The following is a 12,386-nucleotide window of genomic DNA, read 5'->3' as shown; positions in this document are numbered from 1 at the left end:
TTCAAAGTTGTTGAAAGGAAAGGGTTAACTTATGCCCTAGATTTCTCAAGAAAGTTCAAAATTGAATTGATTAAAGTTGTTTTAAAAATAATCCATGATATGAAGTATTGGTTATAGAATGAACCCATGGAGATCATTAAGAAAATTATTTATAGGGTTACATGCCATCCAACCCTAGACAATAAGAAAAATATGCAATGCTTGAGCAAAGAGAAAATTGAGACAAATGCAAGATCTGAGTGGAATGGAAGTGGTATGTCCATTATAAACATTTCTGCTTCACTAATTGGATTTGTAGTAAGGGGAATGTCTCACAAGTTCTACCAATAAAGAATATTGAGAAGTTTCATGTATGGTAGTGGATCAAGCATGGAAGATAGTGATAAGAGATCATGAATATGATCTTGTTGAGTTGCAAGACTACAACTAGAAGATAATCTAAAATCCATATGAAAATCAAATAATTCAATGTGTAAGTTTGGATCCCTCATTGTATGTATTTTCTTTTCTTACCTAGAAGTATTTTCTATTGCAAAAAGAAGATTGTTTGAAGTAGAGAAATGATGAAGATTCATGAAAAATTATTATTTTATCACTGATGTCAAACCTTCTACTTGTTGGTAAGATAATTGCTTACTTTGTTATGAATTCTATCATTTATATTGATGAAGATGATTTAAGAACAAAGAATAACAATAGTACCTAGAGAAAGGTTGAGTTGTATGGTGTGTAAAAGGAGCATAATGACCAAATAAGACTATGATGATATAGTGTATTGTTTATCTAGCTAAGGCCAAACTGAAAGGATACTTGATAAAATTCAAGAAGAAAAAGATAAATAAAATGTGTCTGCTAAGCATAGCCAAGAAAAAAGTGTAAGATGAGAAAATTTAGTTCAGGCCGACTAGAAATTTAGTGCAAGCTAAGCAAAGCAAGTTTAGTATGAGATGAGAATAGAATATAGTATGTGTTGAGCACCAATAAAATATAGTGTTTGTCGAGCACTAGTCAATGATAGTAATAGTTGAGTGAAAACTTAGTTCATGCTAAACAAGCTAGTGTTGGCTAGGCATTAGCAACTAGTTATTGCCGAGTGACAACATAGAAATTTTGATCAAAGATTTAAAGAATTTGTGCTGACAAAGTTGATTTCTTGAATTTTGTGAAGTCTGTCGAATATAAGCTTGATGAGCTAGTGGCACAAAAATCAAGATAAATCATTTTGAGGTGAATCTAATGAGGATTGTAAAAGAAGTATCTAGAGGAACAAAATGAAAAGATGGGTAGATTCAATAAATTAGACCTAACTCTAAAATGGACAATTGTGGTTAAGAGGAAAAGATCAAAATTCTCTATTTAAGAGGATAGAAAGCTAAAAAGAATGGTTTTTGAATCCAAGAGAAGAGTTAGAGGAGTGAAGATGGACAAAGAAAGAAGTCTTGATGTATTTCTTCATGTGAGGGATTTATGAATAGATCTACAGTTGACATACCAAGCATGAAGGCTTAAGGAGTTGAAGGATTAAAGGGTGAAAAAGCTATCAAAGATGAAGGAGGTTGAAAGCCAAGAAGAATGGAGAGCTGAATAGAGATCTATAATCTACAAGTGAGCTATTTTTTTTCTCTTTTTTTTAGATCAAGTCCTACTGCTACTCTCTAAGAATTGTATCAATCTAGATAATTTTTTTGGATTAAGGCTGATCTAATAGTCATGAGTAAATCCTTTAATAGGGTGACATTCTAATAGAATGTTCTAAAGTCCTCTAAAAAGGTTCACTCCTAATAGGTTGATTGAAATCATTTAATCAACGTCACATTTAATAGTGTATGTTGTAAGTCTTAATATAGTTGGCTTCTAGCAGAGCTCACTTCCTAAGAGTGAAAATTGGTAGCATGTTATTGGTGGTTTTTTCCAAATTGGGTTTCCACATTAAATCCTTGTATCAAACATGTGATCGAATCTGTGATGTTTCATGTTTATATTTCTCGAGAGTTGATTTGACCTAGCACAATAATCTACTAAGGTTTAAGTTATTGGATGACCTAATGAATGCATGCAAGCATATGGATCTATTAAAGTGCTGAAAATTTCTATTTTTACATTTGAAGCTTGGGTATATGATTCACCCCTTCTCTTAGTTATTCTAAATATTTGAACAAATTTCCTAGTATTGGTGATGTTATTTGAGAACAAGACAAACCAATTATTAGAGATACTAATGAATATAATACTCAACTGGAGAAAAAATTTGGAGAATGTTATGGATGCTTGTATTGATGAATTTAAACAAATAATTAAAATAAGGATGAGTATACTTAATGAGTTGGTCACAAGGTATTACAATCACATATTTTTTCTTTTAGGTTTAGAAAACACATTTGGACATGTAGTGAAGCTGAGGAATGCTTGGTTACAAAGTTTTGACCATGAGATTGATAGTGATGTAGTGAGCACAAACACTATTGCACTATTTAAAAAAGTGATGTATCTTTTGGGAAATATGAGGAAGCTAAAGTAAGAATAACTGTAAATATCAAGATAGCTTTTAAGGATAAGCAAAGGAAGATAATGATTGAAGACATAATAGAAGAATTGGGCACCCTTGGCAAGGGAAAAGAACCACTATAGTTAACACAAGGCATTTGGTGAAGATGAAGAGAAAGAAAGTGGTACATAATGACTAAGAGGAAGAAGAAGAAGGTGTCCAGGGAAAAGCCCTAGTTGTTGTAACTCCATCGAGCTACATGAAGCTCAAGGAACCAAGAAGAAGAAATTAGTGACACCCCTCTGTCCTCCACCACCAAATAAGCTAGGAACCAAGGAGGGTACTAGTGCGAAGCAAATTGTAATGCAGAGAGTAGCAAAGACAACAAAGCCCAGTGCCCCCAAAACTAAAAGAAGGAGATTGGTTAGAGGACAACCTAAGATAAAATCCAAATCTATTGAAGGGGTATGTGCAAATCTAAGAAGATCTTCAAGATTATTTATCTTTATATTTCTAAAGTATGATACATTATATAATGATAATAGAGACAAAATTGAGGAGGCTATGGTACAAATGATTGCTAATCATTAGATTTCCCCTAGAGAAATTGAGAAAAAGATACACCTAGACTTATATGATAGATTGAAGATAAGATGGCAGTATACAAAATAAGAAGATAAAAAGATAAGAACTCACACATTAGTCAAGGTTATGCCTAATTTGTCCCAAGAGAAATGAGAAACAATTTTGGAGTAGTACAAGAGTAGTTTTGTTCCTAAATACAAAATGTTTCTAATACTATAGAATAAAATGAAAGTTGTACAACAAAAAGATGAGTTTATTTATAAAACCATTTTTGGATTATCTATGAAGGGAGAAGAGAAAGAAATTATAAACATCACAGATGATTAGAAAAATGGAGAAATTTCAAGTGTGTTGACTATTTAAGGTAGCATGTTAGTATTACATGGTAACACCCCTGACACTCTAGAGGCCAACCAATCTAGGCTTACAAATATAGAGGTGGGAAATGAGGCAAAAGAAAAAAGATAGATATAGTGGTGTGAAATGAGGAAAAATAAACAAGTGTAGATAGTAAGATTATTTTAGCACCTCATATTGAGGAAAATAAATAAATAAGTAGAGCCAAACTAAGTGCAACCATTGTTGTCTTGAGCACTGATCTACAAGCACAACCAAGTAGTAAAAATAATTCACCAACTCTCAAAGAAGTGTTGAACAGCATCACTCCTCCACCAAACACAAGAAAAAAAAATGATACTTCACTAGATATTAAAGTTACTATGGATGAAATAATTAGATGCCACAATTGCATTTGGAAAATCTCACCTTGTAGAAAACAATTCTGCTACAAGAAGTTTTGGCGAAGAAGAAATGACAAGAATAACTAAGAAGAGATCTTAAGAAAAATAAACTACTCTATGATCTAAAGAATAGTTTTGTTAATGATTTTGACATTCAATTTTTTTATGAAGAAGCACCAATCATCAACAAACTTGTAAACATAGTTGATCATGTCAATGCTAGAAATATGGAATCAAATGAAAAATTGATGGATTGGTCAACAAGAGTATTCAAGAATAAGGTTGTCAACAAAGTTTCCATAACTGTTGCCAAGAAGAAACTACAATTGCAAGAGAAAATATAGGTTGTGGAAGAACTAATATAGATGGTAAAACATTTGTACAACATTTTGTTGAATCTGCCATAATTCACAAACAATATTTAGGCACAAATAAACCAAATTCAAGTTGAGATGAAAGGATCCAACAATATTATATTAGAATCAATAGAATCAACCATTGATCATTAAAGTAATTTACTAAATGCTCAAGGCACATTGGTTGAGCTTTAGATGGTTGACAACACTATGAGATCCAAATTGATCTCTATTCAAGAAATGATAATACCTTACATGGAGGTCATGCAAAGTGAGATGAAATCAACCCAGGATCTTATCCAGGAATCATAATATCTTAGTGGTTAATAGTTTGGTTGACTAAGATTCAAGATCATAGTTGCAAAATCATATTTTTGAAGAAGAAACAACCACATGGGATCATGTATTTTCCATGATCACCCAAGTTCACAAGACATTTATTGAGCAATATGTATTATTTCTACCTATATAACCCCAACATCAGTGACATAAAGTGTTCAAACACAAGGGGGAAATTATATTGATAGGGGTAATTGGATCTATTAAAAGGAAACAAGGAGGAAACAATCTTTTTATCATATTCATTATTTATTGGCATAAGTCATAAGATTTAGGGGGAGAGCTCATTATCATTTATCAAATTTGTAGTAACAATGTAAATATGGAAAAGTATTTTTTCCACCAATGTCAAGGGGGAGATTATTGGTATCTCTAGCCATTGTTTTATATTAGTGTCAAACACTTGGTTTACAAGGAAGAGTCAAACAATCACCACTTGAACTAAGCTTCTCTATATGGGTCAAGTCATGTACATAAGAAATAATGTACTAAGCTCTATAGTATTCGATCAAGTATATGCTCACCAAGTATTTTCTATATGAGCCAAGCTCATCAAAAACTGAGAAATTTTCAAGCATACAAGTGTTGAGTTAGATAGTTTGTGCCAAGCATAATATAGACTGAGCAACAGCAATGTCGAGCATTAGAAAACAGCAAAGGTCAAGCAATGTAGATTATATATATAAGTCAAGAATATAAGGGATTTTGAGGTTAAAAAAATTCAAATTGACATGGAAAAAATATTTAATATTTGTAGAGGTTGTTACAGATTTTTTTTGCATTAATGACATGGATGAAAGATCATTATGTGATGTAATCAATAATTCTGATGAAGAGGCAAAATATGGAAATTTCTAGAAAATTTTTTATGAAACACTCTAAATAGAGGAGACCTTAATCTATATCATGATGATGGTGGTGGTAATATGATATGGATATTTTATGAAGATGAGATGAAGAATGTGTGTGGAAACAAGGAGCAATATGAAAATAAGTGAAGTGAAGGATTCGAATCAGATCAAAAGTTAGTGAAGGGTTTTGTTATCACATAATAGACCAAGTGACCTAATCAGAGAAATGATAGGGAAGACATGTATTATTAGATTAGAGGAGATAATTAGTTATCAAGGAGAAGACTTGAAATAACCTTACAAATAATACCAAGAGTCAGGCATTGAATTAGTTATAATTAACTTGAATCAATGTGAATCTCTTAACAAGGTGATCTTAAAAAATCTTTGTAAATATCCTAATAGGGTCCTTACTTTGCTGTAAGTGTTAAATCCTCTAACAAGGTAAGACCTAGTAGTCTCTTAAGCTTTTAACAGGGCAAGCCAAATACAGGGTAGATCATATATTATGATTAAATATTGTAACCATAACAGTTTAACTTTATTACTATAGGAGTGAAGATTTGTGATTGTCGTCCCCACCCCAATTTCACCTTCACATTAGAGGGTTTTTAGGTAATAGATATTGTATTATGTGTCTATTTTCATGCATGTGATAGATTAGTTTATATGTTTTAGCAAGTTCATGATTAGAAGCTTTGAATTCATAAGTTATTGTTGAATGCATTAAAGAATTTGGATAAATATAAGTGCTTAAGAATCTGATTCAGCCTAGCTCTTAGTATCTTGTTTATCTCATTTATAACTTCATCAATCAATAATTTTAAGGTATTGGGAGATCTCTCCATAATATTTTGAATGTGATACTAACCAGCTAACTATACATTAGTGCAGGCTTTATTTGTATGCTTCATGCACATCTTCTTATGTTGCTATGGAAGGGGTGAATTTTCCTTTGAGATCCTCATTTATAGTTGGTGCAGGAGAACCTAGGGGTAAAGGTGAAAACCTAATCCATTGTTTGGTTTTTAAGTGGTCAAAGAAACCATTGAGTAAATAATAACTAGGAATAAAGTCCCAAGGTACATTTAGGAGGTTTGGAATGCGAGTCAAGCTTTTTCAATTAGGTCCTAATAGGCAAAAATTGCTTAGAAATTTCTCAATAAGGAAAATTATGGAAAAAGGATTAGAAATGGACTAGATGTGTTTAGTAGTGGTCATTAGGTGTTTTAAATCCATTTCTTAAGGTTTCAAAAAAATTGGTCAAGTTTGAAAGCTGTACTTGCAAAATTGCAAAAGTTGTCAAAACTTTGATCATTGAGGACTTTGCAATTTTTGCAAAATTCAAGAGCAAACTTTTGTGTAGTTATGAGAAAAATGAAACATGGGTAGTTATGGGTCAAAAAGGGATAAGATGGTTAGGGGAGTCTATAAGAAGACCTTCAAACTCATTGTCATTGGTTGGAGGTACCATTGTAAAAACATCATATGCAAGAAGGACAATTTTGATTGACAAAAAATGTGATTTGAAGGATTGAACAAGATTTTGGATTGATTAGCTTATTGTTTTTGATGGATCAATGTTTTTGGATCATGCGTTAGATTTTTTCATAGTTCTTTTGATTTAGAGAATTCATTTTACAACATTTAGAAAATTATTTAAGTTTTCTGTTCATGTTCTCCGGTTTTGTGTTACTAGCACTAAGATGGCCATGGCTTGAACTTCATTGTTAAAAACACCATGACTCTTGAAAATCAAGAAATATCCCCTATAAATAAGCTATATAGTTTTTTTTGGATCTTTTCATGTCAAGTAGTTAATTTTTCAAGTGAACCCTAGGCAAGCAGTCAAGGCTCAACAAGGTGCAATGAAACCTTGAACAAAAGTTTTGGTGAGAATAGTGAATTGGAACATGCTAATCTTGCTTAGGAAATAAAGGAGGATACTAAGTTTCCATAACTGCAAGCAAGAGGTTAGAAGTGGAGTTTGGAAATTTTTGTGAAAGATTCATTAACATTGCCTCTAGAACCCTTAAAAGAAGGGTTTTTTGAAGCCATGATGTATAGTCATCCCAGAGGCCTAAGTGATGCAAGGAGGGAAATAAGAAATAGGGACAAAGGCACACCCATCAATCCAATTAACTTTGTAGAGTAAACACAATAGAAGAAAGCACACAAAGAGAATAACACCAAGAGAGAGATAATGACACTTGTATTGATTCATCAAATAGTCAACATACATGCCCAAGTATAAGGCCTTTTGGGTTACAACTAGATGCAAAATACATTTAAGATCCAAGATCTAGCTTGAAATCCACAATTCTAGACAAATATATAATAAAATTTCTTAGTCTTCTCAAATCTCTACTAAAAATATACCCTAACTCTAAGCCTAATTACCCTATTTATACTTGCTAAAATGGCTTATAAAAGATTCTAGAACATTACAAAATAGGAAGGCCAACCCAAAGATAGTCTGTACACATCCCGACACAAGATCTTATCATAAAATTCATGATTGGAATCAATCCTACAAGTTGGCTCCCATTAAAAACCATAACATAGAAAACTCATCCAAAATGCTAACACTCAACATCAATTAGTTCACTCAGAACATGAAGGAACACTCAGCAAAATTTGGATAACTTGGCACACACTGGATAGCTTGGAACATACTATGGAACTTTTTACACACTATAGAGTGAGATGGGATAACATGCTAATCCAAATGTTAACATGTCGTGGGATATTTTCAGCTCGGTAGATACTACAAAATTATTGGCACTCAACAATTGTTGCTACTTGACAATGAGTGCAACTCAGAAGAAACTAGAACTTGACAATAACTAGTAGAATGGACACAAATGAGGAGGATAATATGTCAACCTAGAATGCTCCTATATTAGACAACTAAGGTAGAAAGAAATTATTGTCCTAAATTAGGCAAGTTTCATAGCCTAAGATGAATCCAACTTATCGAGAAATCCATGTAGCATCTTAAACTAGTATGTTCTTGCACATTACCAAATATTCATAGTAGTCTTTTCCTCTTGTGCTTTTACCAACTCTATAATCCAATATTTGTTCAACTTCTTCAATCTAGTTTTTGGGATAATCATAAGATATAACAACTTCATCATCTTACTCATGATACTTATACAAAACAACAACATTGAGTATAGGAGATATATCTATTTCATTAGGTAACTCAACTTCATAAGCATTTCCACTATCAAATTTTGTCAAAATCTTACAAGGTCCATACTTCTTTATCTTTAACATGCTCTATGTTCCAACAAGTAATCTTCCTTTCTTCAAATGAACCACCACTTCATCTCTAACTTTAAAAAGATAATGTCTTCTATACTTATCAACATTCTCCTTATACTTTAGATTACTTTTCTCCAACTTTAGCTTGACTTCCTTATGCAAAGACTCCATAAAATCAAAAAATTCTTCTCCTACAACACTTCTCTTTTGTTTACAAGCAACATCCCTTAAATATGATACTTCTCTAAGATTCATTCTAGTAACAATCTCCAAAGGTTTTTTCCATGGACTGCTATTCACAAAATTATTATATGTAAACCTAACTTGTATAAGTACCATCTACTAATTATGTGGTTCATCTCCAACTAAGAATCTTATCAAATTATCCAATTCTTGTATGCACAACATCTGCATGTCCATCAATTTGTAATTGGAATTTAGAATGAGAGTTTAACTTAGTGCTCATCTTCTTCAACCAAGCTCTCCAAAAATAACCAACAAACTTATTATCTCTGTTAGAAATAATATTTTTTGGTAATCCATGTAATTTGATAATCCCTTTAAAGAATATTTTAGCAAAATTCTTATCATCCAATGTCTTCTTACAAGGTATAAAATGAGCTATTTTAGAAAATCTATCTACAACAACAAATATAGAATCAAACCCTTTTGCTATTTTACATAGTCTAATAACAAAATTCTTACTAATATCACTCCAAGGTTTCTCAGGAATAAAAATAGGTGTATACAATCTATTATTTTGAGTTATTCCTTTTCCAACTTGACAAACTCCACAACTCTTCACAAAAATTGCTCAACATCCTTATACATCTATGGCCAAAAATACTTCTCCTTTACCAAACTCAATTTCTTCTTAGTTCCAAATTGTTTAGGCAATCCACCACTATGATTTTCCTTAATTAAATTCAACCTCATAGAACTTATAGGGATATACAACTGAATATCTTTGAACAACATACCTTCTTGATTAAAATATTCATCATACTTACTAATGTGATCTAATAGATTTGGTGTTGTACACTCTCTCCATGCCTCAAAAAAATCAAGTTCAGTATCATACAACTGTTTAATTTCATGAAAACAAAGAACTTCAACCTTCATCTTAGTCAACAAAGAACATCATCTGCTCAATGCATCAACAAATCTATTAGTAACTTCACTTTTATGTATGATCAAAAATGTAAAACTCAATACAACTTTGATTGCACTACCACTTGCATCAGACTCAACTTGAAATACTTTATTGAAATAAGGAAAAACCAATAAAGATAGCTCAATAACCTTTTCTTTGAAAGTCTCAAAACTCTTATCATCTCCATATGTCCATTTGAATTCCTTTTTATCTCTCCTCACTGTCTCAATCATAACATTACAAACAACACTATAATTCTTTATAAACTTTCTATAAAAACTAGCCAAACCATGAAATGATCTTACTTGACACACATTCTTAGGTGTAGGCCATTTCAAAATAGCTTTGACCTTCTAAGAATCTATTTTCAAACCATCAACTAAAAACAAAAATCCCAAATACACAATCTCATTTTGCATAAAAGAACACTTTTTTAGATTAATCATGAATTTAGGCTCTTTCAATCTCTATAATATTTATCTAACATGCTCAAGATGTTCTTCCTTAGTCTTATTGAATATCAGAATATCATCCAAATAAAAAATCACAACATTACTCAAAAATATTTTCAAAACTTCATTTATCAATGATATTAAAGTACTAGGTGCATTACTCAAACCAAAAGGCATAACCAACCATTCATACAAACCATCTTTTGTGTTGAAAATAGTCTTCCATCCATCACCTTCACTGATTTTGATCCGATGATAGCCACTCTTCAAATCAATCTTGGTAAAATGCCTTTCCCCACTTTAGCAATCCATTATGTCATCCATCCTTAGCATAAGAAACCTATATTTCACTGTGATCTTATTAATAGCTCTAGAATTACTACACATCTTCTATTCTCCATTCTTCTTAGGTGCTAATACAATCCATAGGCATAATATCACACAAAAATTCATCAAAATAATGTCCAATCTAGAACTTCAAAATGCATTTCTTACTTACTAATATCTTATGCTCATCTTTGATCCATGAAACATGATAGGTTTTATAATGTTTCAGCCTTTGCAACTACAACTTTGTAACCAACTCATCTGATGCCAAATTTGTAGAAATTCCACTATCAATGATCACCTTGCAACATTTTCCATCTATCTTACATCTAGTCTTCAAAAGACTTCTTCTAGGGACACTCACAACTTCCCTTATTACATAAGGTTCTTCTCGCCATTAGATTTTTTCCACCCTGAGGCCCACTCTATGAACTCTCAATGTCTTCTTGAACCACAACATTTTTGTTACCTTTCCCACTTTAAGAGGATCAACATTCAACAGATCTATTCTCTTCTTTACCACATCTGAAACAAAAACCATAGAAACCACCTCTAGAATAAGAATTACCTCTTCCTTAATAAGAACTAGTAGCTTCTTGGTACAAACTACCACATTTCCACTCGGTATTTTCTTTATCATCATTCCTCCCTTCATATTTTCCTTTATCTCACACAAAATTATTAGATCTTCCACTTTCACCATAAGATCAACCTTTTCCTATCTAGAATCTACCACCTTTATGTCTTTTTCTTTTTTCATACTTCTTTGTCAATATATCCTCATCTTTCAAGGAATATTGGTATGCTTCTTCCACACTCTTTTATTTCATAAAATTTATTTCATCTTGAATTCTAAATCTCAATTGATTTATATATCTTGAAATTTTCTGAACATCATCATCCACATGTCTAGATCTGATGTCAATTCTATAGAATTTCTTAGTATACTCTTTCAAATTCATATTTTTATTTCTCAAATTTTGCATCTTCCTCAAAATATAACTTGGTAGTAAATAGGAAGGAATTTTTTCTTTACTTTTTTCACCATTTTCACCCAAGTTATGATCTTTTCCTTTCTTCTCCTTTGTTATCTATTTACAAATACTTCCACCACAATAAAGCATGACCTTTCAGCCTGATAACTATAATTTTCACCTTCCTATTATCAAAAGTGTTTTCATACTCAAAGAACTTCTCCATATCAGATATCCAATCCAACACAACATTGGTATCCAATTTTCCATCATAAGGAACAATTTCTACAATAGGCTTTGAATGAGCCTTAGACAATACTCTCAACAATCTTTCCTCATATTTATCTTCTTCCAGTTTTAGAATAGGTTTTGGTGCTATCTCTTTATCATCAAGATTTTCTCCTCTCCTCTAGGTTGTCTCCACAACATCTAATCTCATTATAATTTGTCTCAATGCATCCAATCTGATATTATCTACATTTCCTCTACCTAGAACCATCTTTACAAATTAGGTTCCTGCAAGATCATAACCCTCTACAAGTTATAGGTCAAATTTTTAGATCTACAACCCAACAAGAAAATTCCAATTATGGTTCTACACAATCCAATGTTCACAAGGATGAACCTTAAGCTCTGATACCACTTAATGGAAGGAGAGAAAGAAGAACTAGGGCCAAAGGTGCATCCAACAATCCAAACCAACTTTGTCGAGTCAACATAATGGAAGAAAACACATAAAGAGAACATCACCAAGAGAGAGATAACAACATTTTTATTGATTCATCAAGTAATCAACATGCATGCCAAACTATAAGGCCTTATGGGTTATGAGAAAATACAAAATGCATTTAAGA

Source organism: Cupressus sempervirens, chromosome 4, assembly GCF_028749045.1.
Source record: "Cupressus sempervirens isolate cs-2001-9-10 chromosome 4, ASM2874904v1, whole genome shotgun sequence".
NCBI classification, from domain to species: Eukaryota; Viridiplantae; Streptophyta; class Pinopsida; order Cupressales; family Cupressaceae; genus Cupressus; species Cupressus sempervirens.
The sequence above is the reverse complement of the archived record's forward strand: the minus strand, read 5'-3'. Positions refer to the sequence as shown.